The sequence below is a fragment of the Mirounga leonina genome, unplaced genomic scaffold, assembly GCF_011800145.1.
Source record: "Mirounga leonina isolate KUSES-001 unplaced genomic scaffold, KU_Mleo_1.0 Mir_174, whole genome shotgun sequence".
NCBI lineage: Eukaryota > Metazoa > Chordata > Mammalia > Carnivora > Phocidae > Mirounga > Mirounga leonina.
Window position 1 is genome coordinate 32878163 of NW_023270451.1, and position 16287 is coordinate 32894449.

Sequence of the window (16287 nt, forward strand, 5' to 3'; positions counted from 1 at the left end):
ATAATTTGAACACACTGACATGTACCATTATATTGTTTGATGAACATTTCCAGAAGAATAAAATGTCTGTTTTGACCTTTGCAGTGTGAGTAACATGTGTCGAAAAGAAGGACAGACGCTTATTTTTATACAGATAGCAGAAAGTTGCTCTCCTTGTTAAGAAAGTATGGCAGGCTGATTCTTTCTTTTTCCTTTGTAATTTGAAAGTCCTCCCAGATAAACCTTTGTGATATACAACTTGGTTTTGACATCCTGGCTTTATGCCTCTTACTGTTTATAAGTCATGTAAGGAAGTCATCTATCTTGACCAGTATGGCTCAGACATATTTTCCATGTTAATTGCACATGTTTGGACTGACACTACAGTGATACAATTTCATTTGTTTAAAGCAACAGAATGGATGGCTCTTTAGCTCAACAAATGTAGGTAAAAATTCTTCCCAGAGTAAATGTAACAAGTCTGGAAATTATAAAGACACAGGCACTGGTGGCTGAAACCCTAGAGACTAAGAAGCTGATATTCTGCAAGGATCCTTATTTAGATTAAAAGCATATTGGAAAAGTACAACATAATTATCAAAAAATATATAATTATAATAATATATGTGTTAGACACTCCGACAAGACTGGTGTCCTAAAAATAATCACCAGTTTAAAAGGAAGCAGAGGCATTTTTTACTTTGACCCAATGAAAATGTTCAGATTTTGGCTGTGTTTTTAAGCAGGACATCAACATTTTTTTACACTTAACAGAACACCAGCAGTTAACCCCGTAATGGCCAACTGCTAGTTATTATCCTACATTTGGTCCACAGCTGCATGGCTCTGCTCACTTTATTGTTGTTTCGGCCCTCAGTCCATTAGCTGCCTGGTGACCGCTTGCATGCAGAGGGGCCTTTGGTTAACTAAATCCCCATCAGGATCACAGCTGTTGTAAAATATGCGGTGACAAAAATATCCATGTGCAATGCATTGTAGATAAATCCGTAAGCCAATTTAAGCAAAACTTGAAAAACAAGTGAGAGGCCTAGCTGAATTCTCTGGCTTCTGAACATTATAAACTATATTTCCTTTATTTTAAGGAATATCCTTTGTAAATTTCAGCATTCCCTCTTCCTGCATTGGAAGAGTAGGTCTAAATTTCAAAGTGATAGGCCCAGCCCAGGAAAGCATTTCTTTGCACTTTCCTTTACTCAGTAGCAGTAAGAGAAAGAATATCATGTCCATTCCTGATTTTGGCACAGTATTAATGTCAGCATTGGGTATTTATTCACAATGTGCCTCGACTTAAACACCATACTGTTGTCTATGTTTCTCCCAGCCAAGAGGCTCAGCTCAGTGGTCATATATGTGCAAATATATCATTCCACAACTGTTTGCAACAGCCAAAGCTGCTAGGTCGGCTTCATCTCACAGAGTGCTTTGAAAATGCCCTAGAAATAATTTGGGTTGGTATTATTATGGTCAACGTTATGTCCAGTTATGACACTGAGAGATTATGCTGATTATGCTCCTTCTTGCTAGGAAATATTTATAAGCAGGAAGAAGATAAGGAAATAAAGGACTATACCAAAAAGAAATGGTGAAGAGACCCTTTCCTCTATTGCCACATTGAAGGCCATTCCTTTGTCACTTTGTCAAGATCCAAAATCAAGGGGCAGATGTGATCTGAAACTTCCTCAGATCGAACCAAACTTGACTCCACGAAAGGGGAGCTGTTTCTGTTTCTAACTAATCTAAAACTTTGTTTGTCCCTGCCTGTGTTGATTGAATTCCTACTCCAGATTCTGTTCATTTTATCATATTGTTGAGATGTTCCTTAACAGTCGGTGACCGAAATTTTTCTCCTTCATTAACTCATTCAAACGTGTCTTAAGCACCTATTTGCACCAAGTACTAGGGATAACATATTAATGAGTCACAGTCCCTGCATGCAAGGAAGCTGGGGTTCAGAGGCGTAAAATTTCCCAAATGCAAGGGAGGAAAGATGCTTTTTTTCTCTTTTTTCCTTCCATTCACCCTCTAGTCCTGTGGTGCCATGAATTACACAAGTGAGAGAAAAACCTCTCATTAGCTCTTTCTAGCTGTTTTACCAACTTGGTGAGATAGGAGAGAACTCCTGAGATATATATATATTACCAATACGATAATGGCCTACTGACTTAATATTCACTGAGAAAAAAAATTAAGTAAAAATTATCAGGTAGACATCTAGAGTATAACCAATGTATTATACGCATGGTATTAAAAAAATAGTATAAGTTCTACATTTTATCTTTTAGGAATTCACAATTAAGCCAGGAAAACAAGATTATGACAAATAAAAAACAGAATACAATGAATTGCAGTATGTATGTGTACATACATTTACATAATTGATGTGAAAAAGAATTATGAATTTTAGGTATAAGAGAACTCTTAGTTTAGAATTGTCAAGGAAGACTGAGTTACTTGAGACCCTCATCATCTCACATGATATGGCTCTACTTTAAGATGCTTTTCAGAAGGGTCCCCTCCATCCACAAAATGAAGCATTGGAAAGGCTATGTGAAACCCAGAGGTGGAGTGTAAATTCACTCTGTTACATGGAACCAGTAAACTTATAGCACATTTAATCAAAGAACAGTGAATTCCAAAGCTTACTGTCTATCTTCCCTTTGGGCTCCTATTTTTTCTCTCCATATTTTAGTTCTCTCTTCTTTTTTCTCCTCTCTATTGGATAATGCTGTGCTGCTATTTGAAGGCAGGGCATGGTCTATAAAATAAGGTTTTTTAAATAACGTTAACAAAGTTCAAATCAAAATTTTTAAAAAATTCTGGATTTAAATATGAACTTTTATCTGACCAATGACACCTACAAAATAGATCTCTTTTCACTGAAAAAAAAAAAAATATATCTGGGGCACCTGGGTGGCTCAGTCATTAAGCGTCTGTCTTCAGCTCAGGTCATGATCTCAGGGTCCTGGGATCGAGCCCCGCATCGGGCTCCCCGCTCAACAGGAAGCCTGCTTCTCCCTCTCCCACTCCCCCTGCTTGTGTTCCCTCTCTTGCTGTGTCTCTCTCTGTCAAATAAATAAATAAAATCTTTAAATATATATATCTGAAGCTAAGAATTAAAGATTTCCTATTCTTTATTGTAATAAAAAAGAAGAGTAAAAATTTCTTGAAATTGTGGTTTAAAGTTTTTTTTTATTTTAATTAGACCTGCCCAGCTCTTATATATCTTATAATAGACGAGAAATAAAGATGTGGCATTCAGTTCAGTTCAAAAATCACTTATTGATGATATCTATCTCCTTTAAGATGAGACATTATGAAAATAAAGAAAATAAGACAGTCTCATATGTCAAGCTACTTCTAATCACTGACGAAGTAGGAAATGAGCCAAGAGCTTCATCATGACATAGATAGATTGTAAGGAGGAAAAGCATCATAAAAAAATATACAGGTTGAACACCTGACCCATACCAGATAAGCTCTCAGCAAGAAGGTATGCTAATTCCTAAAAGAAAACCAAAGTTAAGGAAATCAAAGAAAAGGTATGAAATACACTTCACTTCCAAGGAAACACCTGAAAAAAAATAGAGATTAAAAAGTATGTTGAATTTTATGGAACAAAGAACTCAGTACAAAATTCAAGGAATGGAGAGATGGAAGAAATGGGCAGAGGAGTCTGGGATTGATAAAGGAGAGCTTTATATACCAGATGATAGAGTTTGGAAGTTAGGAGATGATAAAGATACATTTAAAAATTTTATGAAAAAGAATCTCATGATGAGATAATAAAGACACATACTAAGCACTATTTTTCATGAACAGGAAAAATAAACACACTGAATATATTCAGAAATAAAATCACTAGGATGTCACATGGGAAAGACAGAAAAAAAGCAAGTGTCAAATATGATTCCCAAGTTCTTATTGTGAGTGATTTGTTGGTTGATAGATTTTACTACTTGAAGTAAGAAACCCAGAAAAAATAATTAGATCAAGAGCATAGGTGGAAGCTTAAGGCTTAAGTTGGAGGTAGGGAATTTTATACACAAATTACAGAGGAGATAAGAAAAAGTAAAATGGAAATGAGTTGTATTCATCAATTTTCTCTGAAACTAGAGTTTTAGAACCTGTCAGGCAAAATCTAAAGGTTTTTTTTAACAAATACTGCATTTAATAAGAATGAATCTGAAAGTCAGCCCTCCTGAGAGAAATAATCCATACTCATAGAAAAATGATAAGAAGAAAAATATCACATGAGATTTTTAACTATACATTTTTGTCATTTTAGAAAATGTTAGATCTGCACCATAACCTGAAATACATTTTTTATGTAACATATAAGTTTTGCATTTCACTTAAAAGTGAAAATACTGTTCTAAAATCTGACAAAGTAAATATTGGAAAATATACATATTATCCAATCTTAAACAAAAAGCAATTTTTATAGCCCTATCATTCACAATATTGAGAGAGTGAGAGAGGGGGATAATAGATGAAAATACCCATACACATTTTTTTTCTTTTTTTTTTTTTAAAGATTTTATTTATTTATTTGACAGAGAGAGACACAGTGAGAGAGGGATCACAAGCAGGGGGAGTGGGAGAGGGAGAAGCAGGCTTCCCGAGGAGCAGGGAGCCCGATACGGGGCTCGATCCCAGGACCCCAGGATCATGACCCGAGCCAAGGCAGACGCTTAACGACTGAGCCACCCAGGCACCCCCCCATACACATTTAATACAAATACATATTAAAATAATTTGAGCTTGCTATCAGATTGGCAAAATCAAAGAAGTGCTAAGAAAACAAGAAACAAGCATTTCAAATAGTGCTGGTGGAGATAAAATATAATTTGTTGGAATTTGAAAATATAGATGAAAACTTCCAAATTGTGTACCTTCTTTTTTTTCTTAAGATTTATTTATTTGAGAGAGAGAGAAAGAGAAAGGGAGAGAGAGTATGTGCAAAAAGGGGGAGGGGCAGAAAGAGAGGGAGAGAGAATCTCAAGCAGACTCCGCACTGAGCACAGAGTCCGACATGTGGCTTGATTTCTTAACCCTGAGAGCATGACCTGAGCTGAAACCAAGAATTGGAGGCTTAGCTGACTGAGCCACGCAGGCACCCATGCATATTCTTTTTATCAAGCATGTTAGTAATAAATTATGGTGCATTCAAGAATTGGGCTGCAAATATGTACATCTCTACTGCAAATGAAGTAGTTTTTAACATTTTCTTTTTAATTTTAAAGAAAACATATTCCAAATCTACAAATATTAAAAAACTACTTAAAACTAATTTTTTTACTATTTCTCAAAAGGACTTTTTAAAAAACTATTCATTATTAAAGTATAGTTGACATAGAGTGTATATTAGTTTCAGGTGTACAATGTAGTACATAGTAAATTTTACTATTTCTCAAAAGGACTTCTGAATGGGTAATTCTAGTCATACTACACTGCAGAAGTTCTAAAAATCCTCTAATCCCATTTATCTTCCCTAAAACCTTATTCATCCCAGCTTGACCACTGTTGCCCGTAACTCCGATTCTCTTTAAAACTCTCCAACTGAGTGCTGGCCATTTCTTCTCTGTCACCTTTTTTCTCCATCTTTTTGGCTCAATATTCTTTCCTTTTCTTGCATGTATGCTCCTCACATGAGTTAATGTAGCCTCCTAGACATACACAGTGCTCTACTTCATTGATTTCCTGGATCAACACAGCAAATACCAGTGCCTGCAACTGCCTAAGCAATAAAGTATCTTTCCTCTTTAGAAGGTAGAAGACAGGCTTTAGAAGAAGAGAGACAGCTGAGAACATTTATGTGTTAATTTCTGAAACTGTCAGAGTGAATTTATCATATGTCCTATTTTCATAAATAATATTAAAAAATCTGATTATCCAATAAGAATAAATTAATTATGCTAAATTCATGCAATAAAATTTGATGCCATAGTCTCAGAAAAGTGTGTGTGTGTGTACAAATGAAGTATATTTAATGACACAGAAATATCCATGTATTCAATTATAAATTCAAGAAACAGAGTATATAGTTAATCCCTAGACTATTTTTTTACTGGATTTATCGATATATCAAAATATTTTTAGTAATTATGTTTACATAGTAGGATAAGAAATTATGTTTTGCTTTTTCTCTTATTCTTCTATATTTTCTAGATATTATCAAATCAACATTTGTGATAAGATTAAAATTATTTGTGAAGGTGAAAATCTTTACCGCTTTAATGTAAAGTAACATGTTAAATTCAGAGTAAGGAAATCATGTCTATTTTCATCCAAATAGAATTTTTTTAGTCTCCATTTGACATTTATGCAAAATCACATATGCTAGTTCTAAAAAAAAGATGGATGTAAATTATTTTTCACACTAAGTGCTAAAAGATAAAACCATTTCAAACTGCGTTAGTTTTCTAGGGTTGTCATAACAAAATACCACAGACTGGAAGGCTTAGACAACACAAGTTAATTTTCTCACAGTTCTGAAGGCTGGAAGTTCATGATCAAGGTTCTGGCAGAGCTGACCTCTCCTCAGGCCTCTCTGTTTGGGCTTCTCACTATGTTCTCACGTGGCCTTTCCTCTGTGCACAGACAGCCCGGTATCCTTTCCTCTTCTCCTAAGCACACCAGTCCTTTCAGATTAGGACCTCACTCTGTGACTTCATTTAACCTCAATTTCCTCTTTAAAGACCCTATCTGCCTACATGGTCACATTGGGGTTAGGACTTCAACGTATGAATTTTGAAGGGAGCACAACTGAGTCCATAACAACAATTAAATATACAAGTTAAAATAAAACTTAAGGGCGCCTGGGTGGCTCAGTTGGTTAAGCGACTGCCTTCGGCTCAGGTCATGATCCTGGAGTCCCTGGAGTCCCGGGATCGAGTCCCGCGTCGGGCTCCCTGCTCGGCAGGGAGTCTGCTTCTCTCTCTCCCACTCCCCGTTTGTGTTCCCTCTCTCGCTGTGTCTTTCTCTGTCAAATAAATAAATAAAATCTTTAAAAATAAATAAATAAAATAAAATAAAATAAAACTTAAATTCCATAGGATGATATCAAAATAGTGATAGATATAGTTGATATAGTAGCATTGTATTTTGTTATATTCTAATTCTGAAAATCTATCTATAACTTTATTAACTAAGAAACATAATTGAAGATTCCTCGTTTCATTAATGCTGAAAATGGAAGAGGCTGAGTGTATTTCTTTCATTTTTAATCTAGCTGGGCCTTTACAAGGTGTCACATATACAAGTGTGCGAACAGATGCACTCATCTCAAATACAGAACTGGAAAGGAAATGGTAGACTTCAGGGAATGCATTAAAAACATTAGGAGGCCTACTCCTTAGTTGTTCTTTGTTTTCTACCTTGGATTATATCAAACAGACCAAAACTTTTATTTATAATTGGCCTATTAAAACAAAAGCAAAGTTTAGACAGAGAACATTAATCAATTCATATTTCAATAAGTACATAGATTACATAGGCCAATAAATCATGCAACCAGCTGTATCTTTTTTCAAAAAGCATTGGTAAATAATCAGTTGGACTGAAATTAATTGCATCTTTTCCTCCCCCAATCCCTCATACACAGAGCAGTGTCAAAGAGTCTGGAGACAAAGAATAAACTGAGATTTAGTCATAAATGAAATAATTCTGCCTGCAAACTAAGCAGTACCCAGTAGGATTATTGGGTTCTTATGTAAAGGGCCAAAGCAAACCAGAGAGCTAAGAAATTAGATCACAAATTTTCCTAAGGGACATAAACAATTTTTCAGTGTGTAAAAATTCATCCGTATGTGAGGACTTTTTTTTTCCTTTTGTGCCACCTCCGTCAATAATGATTTCATTTACTCAATTTTGTTTCTCAAACTTTCATCAAATAATTTAATCAAATTATTTCTGTTTATAACACTTTGTTTGAAAAGCACAATTCCAAGAAAGCACATTTCTTCTTTGAAAGTAGAACATGAGAGATAACTGAGAATACTTACATGTTAGGGAATCAAAACCGTACCCTGCAGTGTTACCAGCTATAGTCGCCATGTTTTACTTTAGCTCCTTGGACCCTGTTCGCCTTAGAGTTGACAGTTTATACCCTTTTACCAATCTCTCCCTATCTCCCCCACCCACCAGCTCCTGGCTATCACTTTTCTGTTTTTTGTTTCTATGAGTTTGACTTTTTTTTTTTTTTTAAGATTCCATGTATATGTGATATCTAGCAGTATTTGTCTTTCTCTCTATGGATTATTTCTCTTCCCATAATGCTTCAAGGTCCATCCATGTTATCGCAAATGGCAGGATTTCCTTCTTTCCCATAGCTGAACAATATTCTATTGTATATTCATTTAAAAAATATATACCTCATCTTTATCTATTCATGGATGGACACTTCTTTCCATATCTTGACTATTGTGAATAGCGTCACAAAGAGCGTATCTCTTTGTGCCGATGCCTCTGTGATAGCCTCTTTTCATTTTCTTGGGACACATGAGGTCTAAAGATCTAATGTAAAACATGGTGATTAGAGCTGATACTGCTGTACTGTATAGTGAAATTTTGCGGAGTAGAACTTAAATGTTCTCACCAGAAAAGAACCAACCAAACAAAAAGATAAATATGTGAAGTGATGGATGTGTTAAACCAGAACAGGGGGACCTTTCACAATGTATGTCAAATCATCACAATGTATACTTTAATATCCTAATATATTACACGTCAGTTGTACCTCAATATAGTTTAAAGAAAAATCAAACAAAAAACTATACTTTGTAGCTGATTCTTCTTCCTTCTCTAAGGACTTCATGAGGACTAATCCTATCACATCTTGCACTCCTGTTCACTTTGGTCAACCCAAAGTCTGAGCCTCCCAAACCATCTATTATCTCTAGATCCACTGATAAGCTACAGAGCTTGCTAGTTAGAAACACAGATCTAGAACCAGGCTTCCACTTACTGTGACCTTGGGCAAATCACTTGAATTTCCAGTGCTTCACATTCCTTATCTGTAAAATGAGGAAATAATACTCACCTCATCTATTAGAAGCATTAAATGATAATAGTGTTTAAGCATTTAGGCACAGAGCAGCTTCAAACAAAGAAATTTAATATATCTCCTAATCTGACCAAATTCTGCCTTCTCTCCCAAATCTTTTTCCTAGCCGCGTGAAACCCCAAAAACTGTGGTGGCAGCTTCACAGGCATGCGACCTGTACAGTCACACAGGACCCCACACTTACAAGGGCTCACATTTGATGTAATGTTCATTTGTCACCATCGTGACATTCTAACTGGTTTTTGGACATGATTTCCTACATTTCCATTTTGTACTGGGTCCTGCAAATTATGAAGTCAGTATGTCATCCTGAGATTCCCTTATCCCTTCGAACTCTTCTGTGAATATTATCTTTAACTTCCTAAGTCCTGATGACGTAACTTTCCTTGCAACAGTCTAAAGCGAAGTATTTTTTCTATCATACCCCATATACCATAGGATCAGAAGGGAAGAAGTTTGGTGTGCATGACTCCCTCCTGTTTGAAGCTTGCACCATAAGACAAAATCACCCCCTACACCTTCTTATTCTCATGTATTGACTCAATCACTCCTTCACATTTGCTTTGGACTCATTCTCTTCTTCTTCTCCGTTCCTATTCATGCCATCATTCTTGGTGACTTCAGAATTCATGTGGAGGAACCATTTCACCTGCCTGACAGATCCTTCCCTTCCTCACCTCTAATCACCTGTTCTTCCACCCCCTTCCCAGCCAGTGATGTTGACTTTGCACCAGCAGTAACTCACTGCACGTGAAATCTTAAAATCAATCACTCTTTTCTCTGGTTGCCACCTGCTGTTGTTTCAGCTTACATTCTTCAGCTTCAGTGAAACATCTAAAACATTGACTCTGCTTTTCACCCTCTATTTGTGTCCTGTTCACTCTTTCACCTGGCCTTTAGTCCATATTCTCTAGTTGAAATTATTCCCTTTTAATTATTGCTTGCCTTTTGTTTTCTCTCGCATCCTCCCCTGGAAAACGCATACATTAGTTGAATCCATTTTAAAACTTTTTTTCATGCCAGCTTCTGAGATGCTGAATATAATTGTAGATCACCAACTAAGAAGAAAAAAAAAACAGCACTAAATTTTTGCTAAAATTTTCATATGGATACTCAATGCTGGCAAACCCCCAGCACTCTTGTAGTAGATTCACTTCCTAACGCTGAATTATAACCCTTTATACTCTCTCCAGCCTCTTTTAAGTAATGCCCATTCCTCTATTTCCCTTCATTGCAAAGTTATTGGGATGATTTTTTTAGCATCTGCTAATCCTGTTTCCTGCCATTCTGCCATGCTGGTTTCTTTAACTTAAAATACTGTAGTTTTTTCCCCCATCACTCTTAAAAATCTTTTTTTTGTTAAGGTCATTTGTGACCACCATCTTGCCAAATCTACTATTCTGTCCTCTTCTTACCTGACATTCATCAGCATTCTTTGCTTGACATCCTCTCTTCCCTTTTGACACTTTTCTGTTTTCTACTTATCTACCTTACTAGTTATAACCGTCTAAGATTCTCTTCCCTCCTAGTATTTGCCTGATTCAATCCTTGAGTGTGAACTCCTAGGGTGCTCTTATCCAATCCTATGGATCATCTGTACAGGGTTAAACACTGCCCCAGTCTGCCAAGGACTAAGAGGATACCCAGGACTTGGGATTTTCGATACTGCAATGGAGACAGTCCTGGACAAACCAGGACCATTGTTCACCCTATATCTACATGCTATAAAGCCCCAAACCATGCCATTTAATTCCAGATCTCTCTGATGAACTGTATGTTTACCTGGTTTGTAATATACACTTCAAATTTAAAACTGCTTGAAACAGAACTCTTGAATTTACCTTCAAATTCTTCTTCTCTTATTATCCCTTATCTCCCTCCATAGATGTTATCATAAAGTACGGTTCCTAAGGCAAAAGAAAAGAAATCAGAAGTCATGTATGGTTCCTCATGACTCTTTCTCTTCCTTTCCCCTACACAGCTGCCACCACCCAGTCTGGGCAGCATCATCTCCTACCTGCACCACCACAAGTCTCTTAACTACTCTCCTCTTTTTAACCCTTGATCCTTTCCAATCCACTCTGCACACTGAAAGCTGGGATAAATCCAGTTTTAAACTAGGGATTTTATTTTTTTGTAAAACATATATAAAGTCTCATTTATTAATATTTATTTATTTTAGAGAAACAGAGCGTGAGCACATGCATGGGTGAGCAAGGGGAGAGGCAGAGGGAGAGAGAATCCTCAGACTTCCTGCTGAGCACAGAGTGGAACGCAGGGCTCCATCCCAGGACTCAGAGATCATGATCTGAGCCAAAAATCAAGAGTTGGCTGCTTAACTGAGTCACTCAGACTCCCCTAAAGGCTCATTTCATTTTAAAAATTTCAGTGGTCTCCCAATACTCTAAGAATAGCAACAAAACATCTCTCCAGGGTTTACAACAGTGCTTCTCTAACTATCTGTGGAGAGGATGAGTTTGTTTTTGTGTTTGCTTTTTTCTAATCCATCATGGACTGACATGTGGTCCTGCTGCACATGACCAGCAGCAATTTGCAACATGAAATGCACCTAGCAAGTCTGAAAATACCTGAACTGAGATAATCACATGTTGGAGCCTCAGCAATGTGAAGTTGCTACAAAGGTTTTAAGTCCTCACTTACTTGCTGACAAGAAGTGGTCTACAACCCAAACTTTTATTAGCAGTGGTCTACAAGGCCCTGCCTCTCTAACCTTAACTCACACAACCCACCCACATGCTCCCAACACAGCAGGTGCCCTGGCTTCCTTTCTGCCCTTCAAACGAGCTATCAGGCCTGTGGACTCAGCTAAAAACATTCTTTGTCCAGCCCTCCACAATACAGCTTATTGTTATCCTTCAGGTCTCAGCTTAGATACTCTCCTCAGCAAGGCTATCCCAAACCACCCTCTCTTACTTGATATTTTCCAATTATTCTCTGAATCAAATAGAGTTTATTTCCTTTATAATACATTCCAGGATGTTAACATATATTTTTAATTAAAAATATGTTTTGAATTTCAAAATTAGGATTACTGTAAGTACAATCACTCTTTGCTCTCCGATTCTACCCTGAGGAAACCAGTATGAATAGGTGTGTCCTGTCGTCTTGCTGGGACAAACACACACACACATTTATATGTTTACTTACTTTTTAATGGAATCATTCTTTACATATTACTTTGTAATATCATGAAATATTTTTTCACCTATTTTAGACATGTCTAAAGTTTAGAAACCTAAACTCCTTCATAATTTCTCTTGAAATAGGTATACATATAACTCACATAAGCAGTTTTCCATAATGAGAGTTTTGGCTATGTTTTTTTTTTTTTTAAGATTTATTTATTTATCTGAGAGAGTTAGAATGAGAGACAGAGAAAGTACATGAGAGGGGAGAGGGTCAGAGGGAGAAGCAGACTCCCTGCCGAGCAGGGAGCCCAATGTGGGACTCGATCCCGGGACTCCAGGATCATGACCTGAGCCGAAGGCAGTTGCTTAACCAACTGAGCCACCCAGGCGCCCTGGCTATGTTTTTTTAATTATTATTTTTATTATGTTCAGTTAGCCAACATATAGTACATCATTTGTTTTTGATGTAGTGTTCAATGATTCATTAGTTGTGTATAACACCCAGTGCTCCTCATCATGTTTTTAACTTGCAACTCTTGATTTGTTCTTGTCTCCCCAAGTCTCTGTTCCTCTTCGCCACCTGCATCAATTTACCCTCTTTCACGTCCATAACCCATTGTGATTCTTGTTAAAAAACTCAATGTCTTCAGTTTCTCAGTGTGTTTTGTATGTTGTTCTACTTGGTTCTCTGCATCTTACTCTTCTTTCTCACTCAACAACTCATTGCCAAAATAACTCCAAGAGAAATAACATAGATTTTTCTCATTCCTTGTAAATGCTTTTTTAATAGCTCATAGTATAAATGTATCATGTATTTTTTTTAACTGACGTCCATTCACATTTTCAGTCTTTTGCATCCACAAAAAAGGACAATAAACATCCTTGTATATATATTTTTATATGGAGGTGCTTTTACTTCTAAGGAATGGGGTTGCTTCTAAGACTATGGTTATTTTAAATTTTACATTGTTAAATTGCCTTCTAAAAGGTGGGAATAATTTATATTCCAGTAGCACAGCCCACCAGCAGGTTTATTATATTATATATTATATTCCACTGCCCACCAGGTTTATTAAAACTTTTAAATTTTGCCAGTCTGCTCAATAAAGTGCCAATTCATTGTTATTTTTAATATAGGAAATTTGAATTTACTCTTCTGTGAATTCCCTCTTGATATACTTGATGTGTTTTTTTATCAGGTAATTTGTCTTTTTCTTTACAATTTGTAGGGACTTTTTCTATATTATAGAAACATTAAACATTCATCTTCATCTGGGTTGCAATTGTCCCCCTGCCATTCGATCATTTGCTAACTTTATGTTAGTGTGGTGGACATTTGTCATGCTTATGTTTCCTTCAGGAAATAGTGAACACCTTTTCTCTAGGTGAGAACTTCTCACTTATGAGTCCTCTCGCCTAAACTAGAAACGTGTCTTCACACATTCCCTTGCAGCTAGAACAAGAGAATAGGCCCCAGCCTCTTCCTATCAGATTCACCTGCACTTAACTTCAACTTGGAAATAATCAAGTTGAGACAGTAGTTGTAGTATCGATGTCCTAAGGAGGTAGCAATGGTATCTTCTTAAAAGTAGTCTCTCAATGAGGTTTACGTGTTTTCTCTTCCAAATTGTTTTTCTGGCTGTGCAGCATTGGTAGTCTAGTGGTGAGCATAGCTGTCTTCCAAATTGTTTTTCTGCTGCATATACCTAAAATAGTTGCTATTTCTCCAAACTGTGGAAAGAGCTGAGATGCCATTCAACAGATGAATGGATAAAGAAGATGTGGTCCTTATATACAATGGAATATTAGCCATCAGAAAGGATGAATACCCAACTTTTACATCAACATGGATGGGACTGGAGGAGATTATGCTAAGTGAAATAAGTCAAGCAGAGAAAGTCAATTATCATATGGTTTCACTTATTTGTGGAACATAAGGAATAGCATGGAGGACATTAGGAGAAGGAAGGGAAAAATGGGGGGGCGGAATTGGAGGGAGAGATGAACCATGAGAGACTATGGACCTGAGAAACAAACTGAGGGTGTTAGAGGGGAGGGAGGCGTGGAGGGATGGGTTAGCCTGGTGATGGGTATTAAGGAGGGCACGTACTGCATGGAGCACTGAGTGTTATATGAAAAAAATGAAGCATGGATCAAAACTACATCAAAAACTAATGATGTATTGTATGGTAACTAACATAACATAATAAAATTTAAAAAAATTAAAAATAAAATAGATGCTATTGCTTTCAATCAAGAACTCCAACTGATACTGGTATCTAGGCATATACAGAAGTTAAATTTTTTTTTATGTCAAATACATCTCTTTTTGGTTTTTTTCTGGGTTTCTGGTCATGTTATTAAGTTTCCCCTCAACTCCTATATTGCCTATGTAGCCTTGATGATTTTCTTCTAAGTGTTTCATATTTAAATTTTAAATGCATTGGTAACATTTAAATGTACATATTCGCATATATACCTATATACATATTTAGCTCATATTTACATATGTATAAATGTTAAATATTACATAGTAAATATATGCATAAGGAGAGAGAAAGAGGAGATCTGTGCTGTCCAACATAACATTTTACAAAGATGGAAATCTATAATCTGCACTTCCCAATAAGAGACACTGGCTGCATTTTAAAACATAACTAATGTAGCTGAGAAACACAAGTTTAAATTTATATTTATATTTAAATAGCACCTACGTCTAGCTGCTATAGTATTGATCAGCCCATACAGTGAGAATGGGCCCAACTTAGTTTCTTTCTGGGTAAAGAGCTAGTTGGTAGCCCCATTTATAAAATAAGTAATTATTTTCCCACTGAATGTGCCATATATAAAACTTGCACATACAGACATCTATTTTCTAGATTCTCTATTTTTTTATGGCTCCATATGACTAACACCATATTGATTTGATTATAGTGACTTTATAGTCTGATGAATAATGTGTGAAGCAAGTTTCCCAGCTTCTCATTCTTCTATATTAAACTTTTCTTGGCTGTTTGTAGACATATATTTTTCCAAGCAAACTTTTATGTCATTGTATCGAATTCTAAAATCAACCTGGATTAAGTTCTATTTAGAAGCGGCTCAGATTTATAGAATTCAAAGAATTGGCATTTTTACTATATTAATTCTTCCCATCTAAGATCACATTTTTCCATAGCTCAAATATTGTTTTATGTCCTTCAATAAGGTTCATAGGTATTTTTATATAGATCTGATGTTTTCCTAAAATAATCTGTAAGAATATTGTTTATTGTAAATATTCAATTTGTATTGTCATTTGTCTACAGATAATATAGATAAAATCTGTTGATCTTCACATATTTACCTTGTTTCTATCTTAACAAATTATCTTATTCAAATTTTTCCTTGATTTTGATTTTAATTAGAACCTTGAGATTTCGAGGCATACAATATTTTCATTAGGAAAAAAAGTATTTTCCAGGGTTTATACTGACCTCAATTTTTTTAACTCATTATTCTAAAACAATGTTAGTAGTAGGAATTTCTATCTCATTTTTTACATTATTTGTAATGAGAGTTTTATAATTTAGAATGATAGTTTTGGTTTGAAGGAAGTTATTTTGTCATATTGTGTTTTTATCCCTACTTAATTTATATATATATTTTATTCCTACTTAATTTATTCCTAATTTATATATATATTTTCAAGATGTATTGATATTACCATAAGATTGTGATTTTTTATAAATTGGCATAAATAATTACACTGAAAGGTTTTTAGATATTAAAAATATCTCTTATAAAGATTTTTGCATCTGCATTTCTATGTAAGATTAGGCTACACTCTTGATTTTTTTGTTAATTTCATGAGGGTTTTATTAAGGATTTTTCCAGTGAATTGCACTAGATTAAATAACATGGGGATTATCTGTTTTGTTTTGTTTTGTTTTCAAAGATTTGATAGCACTCGTGAAAATCTGTGGTTTCAGTGGCTTTTATTAATGGCAAATTTATAAACTCCTCAATCACTTTTATGATTATTGGCTTAAGTCTTTTACCTTCTCTTGAGATCATTTTAGAAATTTAAATTTT